The sequence below is a fragment of the Falco rusticolus genome, chromosome 6 (genome assembly GCF_015220075.1).
Source record: "Falco rusticolus isolate bFalRus1 chromosome 6, bFalRus1.pri, whole genome shotgun sequence".
Lineage (NCBI taxonomy): Eukaryota > Metazoa > Chordata > Aves > Falconiformes > Falconidae > Falco > Falco rusticolus.
Window position 1 is genome coordinate 79,731,150 of NC_051192.1, and position 10,470 is coordinate 79,741,619.

The window sequence follows — 10,470 nt, forward strand, 5'->3', positions numbered from 1 at the left end:
GAGGGAAGCCTGGGGGCACACAGGCCAGGACCGATGTGGTCCACAGGGTCATGGGTATGATCACTTCCATCCATAGGCTGAAGCCCAAGCTCTCCCTAGACTCCTCTCATCAATAATGCAGGGAGGAAGAGGGACTTCAGGAACTGGAGCAACAGACAAAGCTTTCCTAGGCTTCCCCCTTTTTTCCCCTCTCTTATTTTTTCTCACCAAGACAATATGTATCTTAAATTCAGCTACAGTCTTGGTATGGGTTAATGCCAGCAAACCTTGCAATAGCAAGGAACATGGATTTCTCTGCCCTGCTGCATCCTTCTCAGATCTTGCAGGCCCTCACTGCTGAGGGAATCTTCTTTTCTTAGTGAAACGCTGCACCAAAAGCAGCTTGATTGTGAGGCTGCAGGCCCAGAGTCAAAAGGTGACACTCATGAATGCAGATTTAGGAGTGTGTGAGGAACACTGACATTTGTCACAGCAGATAAGAACATTTCTTATTCCCTGGAGACTGATTTTGTGTATAGCTGTATGTAAACAGGCATGGTTTGCCTCTGGCCAGCCTACAGGCAAGGCTGGTCGTTGCCTGTGCTCTGTTCTGTGTCAGACTTGCGATGCAGCCCTGATGTGAAGTATTTGAAGTATTTTCTGTTTTCATTTATTTTTATTTCTAAAAAGTACTGTTGTTTGTATTCACTTTTGCCCTGGTTACTCTCAGCGCTGGATGCAGCTGTGCTCTGTGCTCGGCTGGGGAGGTGACAGACAGCACTGCTCAGCACCTGGCTTCCCTTGTCACCTGGCTCCACACCATGCGAGAGAACACCAAAGGTTTGCACTTCCTTCCCTAAATCCCACCCTGAGGTTATATATACTCAAGCTAAGGCAGCACTCTGCAGTATGACTCATGCAGGGTAGCAGGTGTGCGTTCTCTACTCTGAAGTCCAATTGGGAAAAGAAACCTTGGATGGTGCCTGGGTCTCAAGAGAAATTTTAGCTTTGTTCCCTCCAGTGCCATGGCTCCTTAGGGCAAGCTCTCATACTCATCCAGCAGTGCAGACAGGATACAGCTGTGATGATGTAGAAATATATTTTAAACTGGTTAACACTACCTAACTACCAAACTAACACTGCCCTAAATGTTGAGGGTTGCTTAGGAGATGAAGAAGGCGGCCTGGGAAAATATATCAGTGATGTTAACCTAAGTCACAGCATTTCCTCATGGAGCAAGATAGCATCACTTCTGTCAGGTTGTGAAGTTTTATAGTATATGATAAAAAAGTTGTCTGTTTCTGGGTTCTCACATCTTTTTTTTGCCTTTTTTTAATTAATACTACAAAATACCATAATTTATTTATGTCCTTTCAAAGACTCTAAATCTGAAGTCTTGTTTTTCAAGATAAACAGAAAAAATTGAGCAGAGAAATGCAGCTTTTACAATATAAGAATCATCTGGTTATTCTTAATTAAATAAGTGGGAGTAACATAAACAGAGTTCAATGAGTTAAGATTGGAATATCTACTTTATAATTTGTCTTAGTCTCTTTATATGCAGTACACTGTACAGCATTTTTATGTTGTGAATGCCTAACAACGATATTTTTGGTTTAGACTGATAATTTACAAAGTGGAAAAATATACAGTTATCAGATCATTTGGACAAGAAAAGATATGCACATGTATCCAAGCAAAAAATTTCTCAGGTTTCCCACAAAAGAACAAGTTACAGTCAATCAAAAAGGAAAAGCATCATGATGCCTTGAGCTGTGCAGCCATTCTACTGTACAGCTGAATACAAACTCATTACTAAATCATGCATATGATGATGCTGACCAAATCAGAAAAGGTTTATGTGGCTCTGGCAGTACAATGTGTTTCCATCTGCCTGGAAATACTCTGTCTGCTGCAAATGCCTCAGGGCTCCCTGTCACTGCAGAAATTCTTCCCTGAGGGTTTATGTTGGGAGGGGAGGTATTCATCAAGCCTGCTTTTCTTATCATTTGTTAGCAGCAGCACTCCATACACTTCAATTTTTGGCATTGGCCATGACAGCAGAAATTGTTGCTTTCATATGGAAGAAAGGACGGATGTATTGTGTCCTCTACAAAGTACTCCTCTGGGTTATGTGGCAGTGCTCAACTAGCTTCAGAGAAGTGACTTAGGCTTTATATTGCTTAAACTTCAGTGTTGCAGTAGCCAGTAGAAGCACAGATTGGAAGTCCAGGCAATCCTGATGGCTAGAATTGCCTACTTAAAGGTATTCTTCCTGAAGGAAATGGGAGTACCTGGACATTTCCTATTAAACAGCTGGATTCTGTTCAGGACACTCATCTGTACGTGGAAACATGGACTCATACGTCTTCTCTGACAGTGGTATTTAGTTTTACTTCTGCAGTAAATGCTGAACCTCAGGCAAAACAATGCACTGGGACTTTGTGGAATCTTCTTTCTTTTTTAACTGTAGTTGTTTCCTCATGTATAGAAGGCATGAATATCCCTTAGGGAAAAGAGCAGATTCCCCACCTGTGCTGCCCCTTAGCCCTGTGGGTGATTTCTCTATTTCCCGAGTTTAAGTGCTTCACTGTGCGTATAGGTACCACTGAGGGATGTTGGAGAGCTTGCTAAGAAGTGCAATTCTTTTGTCAATGGCCTTATAAAAATGTGTGAATAGTTATAGTGCGTCACACCAACGGTCCATTTCCCTCAGTACCCTGTCTCTCACAACGGTCAATAGCAAATGCTGAGGGAAGGACTTGTACAGACCAAACACAGGGTGACACATCCTTTGAATAGTCTCTGCATGTTTGAATACACTGACTGGTGACTCAGGCCCTCCCTGAGCTGGGTGTGCTGAATGGGGTACTTCTGTACTCAGTAGTCTCTGACATATTTGTCTGTAAAGATTTTACACCATCTCTTTTTGAACCCATGTAAAATTCAGTATTCATGTTCCCTGTGGCAAGGAGTTCCACAGCTGAATTAAGCACTACGCATAGGGGTATGCCTTTACAGTCTTGGACAAAGTTGCTCTGAGAAGAAATGCTTATTTTCTGAGTCCTTGGTGAAGACTTACCTCTCTCCCTGTGCACATGCCTAGCCATAGAAACACTGTCTTTTAAGGCATTTTACTAGTGGAGAGTCAAGTGCTGAAATATGGAAGATTTACAGGGTTTGAGGTATATTTTATGAGTTCCAGTGGTATGCATAAATGTTGGACTTATGCTTTCAGCTGTGTAGCTTATTCTTGCAAAACCATGTCTTTGTACTTGCCTGGAGCCAGGCTAGAATGATTCTTTCAAGAGTTTCCACCCCATGAAGTGGTGTGTTATAATTCTGCAATGTTGAAGCTATTCAGATCTGTGGCAAAACAAAATTAATCTGAGTTATTCTGTCATGAAAGATGGAACAATGAGGATAAACGATGCTGGCATCTCACAGGTTATCTTAATAGTTTTGTTCAGTTCCTGCTGGAAACTTGATTGGTAGCTGGATTTGTCAAAGCCTAGAACTGCCCAAGAACATACTTCAGCTATCAGTTAAGTGTTTTCTAACTTTCTTTGAATGTGAACTCTATAGTGAAAGTTAATGATAAAACTTTAAAAAATATTTCCAGTGGCAAAAGAAGCTTTACTTAAGCTTAGAGGTGCTGATAATGTGCAAACTTGCATGATACATAATAGGTGAGGGATCCTGAAAAATATGTCTTCCTTGTCAATAACTAAGTAAATAATTTTTGCAGAGATCTCAGAAAGCTGGAAAGAACCCATCACATAGGACAGGATGATGTGCTTTCTTTGTGCTCAAGGAACACAGTATGCTGGATAAGGTAAGAACCTGCGAATTAGGCTTTACTAGTTTTTAGCAGAAAGTGTCTAAGGGAGACATAAATCTGAAGATTGTCAGATGTTCAGTATCTACGTGTGCCTAGAAAAAGAAACAAAGCTTCTTGCAACAACAAAGACACTTCTTCTTTGATGTTGATTTGAAAATTGTTGGATTTTGAAAGAGTAAATGTGATGTCTTTTTACTAGACTGATTTGTTATAATGTCGCCCAAAATTATGCCTCCAATTTGTCAATCTGAGCTCCAAAATTAAGCCTAAATTTATGGCGATTATAATACTGTCATAACAGAATCAACCTACTTTTTCTTTTGCAAATAATGGCAGTTATCCACAGCTATTACATCTAGAGGATGAACATAAAAACTTTACATAAAAATACAGTAGGACTATTACAAAACAAAAGAGAAATGAAGAGTGTAAGGAAAAGAAAGAAAGAGAGGGAGGGAGAGGGAGAAAAGGAGGTGAGTCCCATTCATTTACTTTCTAAAATGCTGAACCTAGTTGTACAGCAGTGCTCATGCTGTCTCAGATGAGTCATTTGAGGCTGAGGAGCCTTTATGTAACTTCTTGAGGTGCTGCATGGTGACTGGTGCTAGGATGCAGAAGCTGCTATGTAATCCGAGTCTCTGGCTGTGGAAGCCAACCATCTCTCAGAAGTGCCAACATTGTGAGGGTCTCTGGCACCCTGCTGCAAGCCCAGCCTCATCCTGCTGTGGAGTGGTGGAGCCTCTGCAAAGTCCTTGTCTTTTCGCTCCTGCAAACTGGCTCCATGTCCTTGCCCACTGAAGGACATCTCTCTGGGACTGCTCTCTAGGTTATTTTGTTAATCCCGTGAAGATTTTGGTGTATGACTTACAGCTGTCACGCTCTCCACCTCAGGGTTTGGAAAGTAAGATAAATGTTTAAACTCACATTTAAAAATTCTCAGCTAAGTAGGTCAATACACCCCTTACAAACTCTGTTTCTTTGTGAGGTTTGTTTTTTGGCTTACCCGATGGCTGCAGGCAAACTGTTCTTTCTGGCTATCATGGAAAAGTCTTCTCTCCAATCTTTCAAAACTTTTCTATGTTCTTCAAACACCCTGCAAGTATTTTTCCTTCTATTTGCTGGGGAGCATCAAGTCTCAAGGGCTGGATTTTTTTTAAGATAGATGTAAAGTATATCTATACTTTCTTTGCAACCCATGTCAGGGAGTAAACCCTGGCTTGACTCAATGTCAGTCACTCAGAATCACTCTTGGGACAGCCTGGCCATGTACACGTTGAATATCAGTTGGATCACATCCAGGCCCGATGCCTATCACATAATCCTTTGGACCTGCTCACTCAGAGCTCTTTCTAGTGTGCAGCACATACCATAATGCCATACCTCACTGAGAGAGCTGAAACAGTAGTATCACAGACTCTCTGCTTCCTTACCTCCAATTCTCATTTTAATTGTATTATGTAATGTATAAGAGCTGTTTGTCCTGTTGTCAGAATTTGTATTTACTGGAGAAGGGGAATCAAGGCAATAGCAATTACTGCAGTCATTTGAATAGCGACCTGGTTGTGGTTTACATCATCTAACCGTCAGGTTTTGCAGTCTCAGTCCTTGGAGGTTTTCAAGATCTTTCTGGATAAAGCCCTATGTAACCTTGTCTGACCTCATTGCTCACCCTGCCTTGAACAGCAGGCTGGGTTAGATGAACTCCTGAGTCCTCTGCCCTGAATTTTCCAGTGGTCCTGTGATCCTGTGACCCCTCTCAGGAGTAAAAAAAACATCATGCACACTAGGTGTTTTACATATAGTTTGTTTGGTTTTCTTAATATCTGAAGTAAATTACTGCTAAGGAACAAAATGAAAAGAAAAGAAGAAACTTCCAGAACTGCTGTTAGTGGTCAGAAAAATCACAGGGCGAATCTTTAGCCTAAAAACATGGGTAGGAGGCCTTAGAAAGTTGTCCGATATAGGACACATTTCAGACATATGACAGCAATTTCCAAGCATTTGGTTGTAACGTTAAGGTCTGGAAAGATGTACCTCTGGGGTCCACACCCTCTTCATTTAAAAAAAAAATGACTGCTGCTGTGGCTGGTTGGCAATGGAACAAACAGTGGCTTTTTGAACAGCATGAATGGATATCATATAGTGGCATTACTTAAGGGCTAAGTTTATTTAGACTTTGGCTTATTTGGTGACTTGAAATATGAAACCTTTAGTCAGGTCCTTAATCACGGAGATCGGACTCCTCACCCTCCCTCCTTTCCGGTAGGCTGTATGCGGTAAGAGTTAGTCCTCAGGGAGAGACAGCTAGTATTTACCTGTGTCTAAACTAAACACAAAGTTTGGAGCAAGTTTTATAAATAGTTTGAGTGTATTTTTTAAAAAAATAATTCTTAATCGCTTCTGTCTATAGAAGCCATTGTAGCTGCTACAAAAACTGATTCTGTAAGAGACAACTTGTGTAACATAAGGTTGACTCATGTGCTTGTCAAATGGATGTAATCTAAAATAGGATGGAGGTTCTGAGAAGTTTTACCTACATAATTAATGTCTACCTATCTCTACTTTACATAGCTATTGCTTCTTGATAGCATGGTGGAATTGGTTGGAAAGTGAAGGATTTTTTTCTCCTTTTTTTTTTTAAATGCAAACTAAACTTAAACATGGTTTACTTAGTTTAGCTTTTGACCAATTTCCAAGCAGAAAGCGTGGTTTTCATTTTTAGAAAGAAAAAAAGCTGTCCTGCAAGAGGTCACATCCTACAAAAACTTTCCATTTTGACAACTACTTCTAATTCTGTTTTCTTTTTTTCGTTTGTTCACCTTTTCTGGTCATTCCAAGATGGAGGAAACCAGGACTGAAGTAGTATAGTCTCCACCGTTGTTAGGTGCTTTTCTTTCCCTCTTGTCAATTCTATTTGATTTCCTTGGGAACAAATCCCTGCTCTGTCCTTTCTGGGATACATTCATCTCTCTGGGTATGTTTCTGGTCCCTCAGCTCTAGAGCAATCTCATGGATTTTCATCACGCTGCCCAGAGACCCCATAGCCTGATCTTCTGTATATGATGGAGTACAGAATTTCAGCAAGTTGCCCCTGTATTTAGCCTAATTACTTGGTTTAGACTTTTGAAAAAGCATTCAGGTTTGATGGGAAGACATACAAAGAAGCAGCAACACCACCTTCCTTGGCAGTCTATTCAGGAAGATATCCTCTGCTGGTAGTATATGCCTCATTTCTAATTTGCATTTGATTGATTTTAGTGCCTGAGCGTTAGACCTTTTTACACTTTTCTCCCATAGATCAGTGCCTGATCTATTTTCTTCCTATGAAAGTGTTGGAGAGGCCTCTCTCAGTCTTCTCGCTCTGATGAGTTAAAATAAGCATCTCTTTAGTCTGTTGGTTATGTGGGAAATGATCTTTGTCGCCAGTATGAACGGCTTTCAGGTCAGTCTGCTTTGGGAAGGAAGCTGCCTCTGCCTACAGAGATACACTGGTCTATGAAACTGACTGCTTTACTAACACCCCTTTTTTTATGGATAGATGAATATCATAAATAGCTGTTACAGAAACACACATTAAAAAATCTGCCAGTTTTTATGTACTTAATTAAAAGTGAAGCTACAATGTATGCATGCATGTACTTCAGAATGCTGTGATATGCTACTCTATGACATTATGGAAACACTGGCTCTAGAAATTAATTTTTTTAAAGCATAGTTTAAGTTTACAGTTTAGTTATAGTCTATAGTTGAAGATAATTGAATCCTCGGGTTATTCTTTAGAATGAAATAGTGTTAATATACACTAAATAGTTTAATGAAAGTAAGGTTTTTCTTGGCTGTTTCAGCAGTATTTGCAATGAGGAGGGGTTGCACTGACCTTTTGAAAACCCTCAGAGAGCTAAGGGAATAAGGGTGGCTAATATAAAGTGATTAATGAAGCTTGGTAAATGGAACTTCATCATACACAATTGTGAAAAATACTGCCATAGGAAAACAGATTTTTGAGGACAACCTGTCATCATTTGTAAAAAAGTTTAACTTGTCTCAGTTTCATAAAAACAGCATGTTTGTACATGTTTCAACGAGCCCCTACTGTTATGATTGAACATTTTACAATCAGTGAAAAATGCTAAAACAGAATTAAGGCATGACTTCAACTTTGCAATAAAGGCATTACATGAACTTGCTTCCTAAATGTTCTGCTCATATGTATCAGGTAAGATACAGTGTATCAATCAAAGTTAAGGGGCTAAATGCAGCAAATAATGCAAGAAAACTCAGGTTTTTTGTATCAAAGTTACAGAGATTTGAAAAAAGTAGAGAATACAGTTTTGAGTCCTGACCTCACTGAAGACAATGATTTCAGTGCCATCGATTTCTGTAAAGCCAAGAGTCTGCTCTGAGGATGCCCACAGAGGAAATCTAAAAATTCAGCTACACATAAAAACCTGTTCTGGATACCGCATTTACTTGCACTTTGGAGGACCTTCAGCACATCAGAAACTAGAACACAGGGTCATTCCACAGCAATTCATTATAGTTCTGTGAGATCCATCAACTGCCAAGAGCTATTGTTCTGGGAAAAACAGGGGGCAAGGTCCTCATTTTCATTCCATTATGGTCCTTCTGCACTGCTCCATCAGTTCAAAAGGGCTGTAAGGCCAGGGAACTTGGTCAGAGGATTATCTTTACTGTAGGGGAACTCCTAGGTGTATCATTTGTAGATTTGCTCCTCAGACTTTCACATCTCCCATAGTATCATTATGTAATTCCTTCTTTAATTCCCTTTCTGAATCTCGTTTCAAAAAGTGAATCTCTCAAAACCTCGTAAAGTCTTAACAATGCTGTCCTACATTTGATGTGTTTCTTAAAAGACAGTGCTTTGCTTTGTTGGGGTATTTCAAAGCATGAATACAGTATTGCATACAATGCCATAAAACAGTATTTACAGATTTGATCACCATTAATTTTTATGGGTATGGTTAAAATATGTACAGGTATTTTAATAATAACAATTAAAATATTGTGAAAATATAAGCATATAATTCCAAGACAATAACCTTTTTTTATGCTATATTAACAAAGAAGAAGCTTTTTGCTTATTTGGACATTGCTTGTTCTTATACCAGGCTTTGAACAAATAGAAACAAAATCTTATACTTTCAAACAGGCCCCGATCCAAAGCTTGTCAAAATTAATGTCTGTCTTTAGGTTTGATTCACTGAATACTCCAGGAGGACACTTAATCTACAGTCATCTTACATGCTCTGCAGATAACAAGATATATTTGAATTACTTGTCTTGACTCCCTGTTTAGATGTTTAACAGAAATTGGTATTTTTAGGATGGGATTCTCTTGATTCATTTAGAAGGCTCATTCAAATGTTGGTTTCTTAAGGAGTCATATAAACGTGGTGTGAAAAGTTCATAGTTCACTCCATTGTCTATCCAGCGAATGTGTATAACTAGCTGTAGACAAGTGCAGAGTCCACATTTGACGAAGTGAATCCTACCCACTGTGCCTGGAGTAACGGTTCAAGTTGGAAAAGAATTTGCAAATAACATTATTTATTAAGAGAGATGTCTTCAGGTACTAGGAAAAAAGCTCTTAATATCAGTGCAGACCAGATTTTCATGAAATTCTACCATGAGCCTGATAGCTCAAGGCAAGTTTCAGTGCATGGCACACCCTTCACCAGCATAGCATAAAGCATTTTGGCACATTCCATCATCAGAACCAGCGTCAGGGGTGTTATTACTGAGCACTTTTGAGAGAGGTTTATATCCTATGCTCCTGTCAGTACTTTCCAGCAAACGCAACTTCTTCAGGCTTACGTCCAAGCAAGGAATGTGCCCTCCTGCTACCATGGAATGATCTTCCACTCACCTATTTTTAGTGTTTGGTATAATTCTTGTCTACTCACTGTGAGTGATAAAACAGACTTTTGCTTCCTTCCTAATTCCACAAGCTGCTGAATCACAGTTTCTGCTAGGACCTGATCCAAGGCCTATTGAGATTAATTAAAAGATTTACCCATCCCCTAAATGAGCTTAGTTGCAGACCTTGAGTTCAGTGATGCATAAGACAACCAGCTAAGCTTTTGGAAATACAGAATATTGTCCTGGAAGAGACTATAGTGATCTTCTGGTTCAAATTTCCACATAGCATAGGTGTTCAGATTTCCCTGTGTTTGCCTCATTTCATGGAAACATTCTTTGTTTGCACCACGATCTGGTTGAATGCCTGCTGAATCCAGATGAATGTCTGACCAGCCAAGTCCACTGTCTAATGCTAAACACAGGACAGGGCATTGACCATTCAGGTCCCCGCTGTCGTAATTTTGTTGAAATTTCCTCCAGTATTTTAAGTACTGCAGTGCTTAGGTTTTTACATTAACCAAACAGTACTCCTTTCTCCACGTGATATTAGAGAAAAGCAGACCTTGCTGAGCATGGGTTTATTTCCAGCCAGTCTTCATACTGTTAGTAGAGCTTGCTAGGTGCTGCAATCCTTATTTACCAAGGCTCATTAAGGAACCAGTCTGGTTTTCTGTATTTACTTAAACACATTTTTATTTAGAGTATACCTAGGCTGCAACTCAAAGGTGTGATTTCAGCTGATATAGGTACATATATTCGAGCTAGACTTA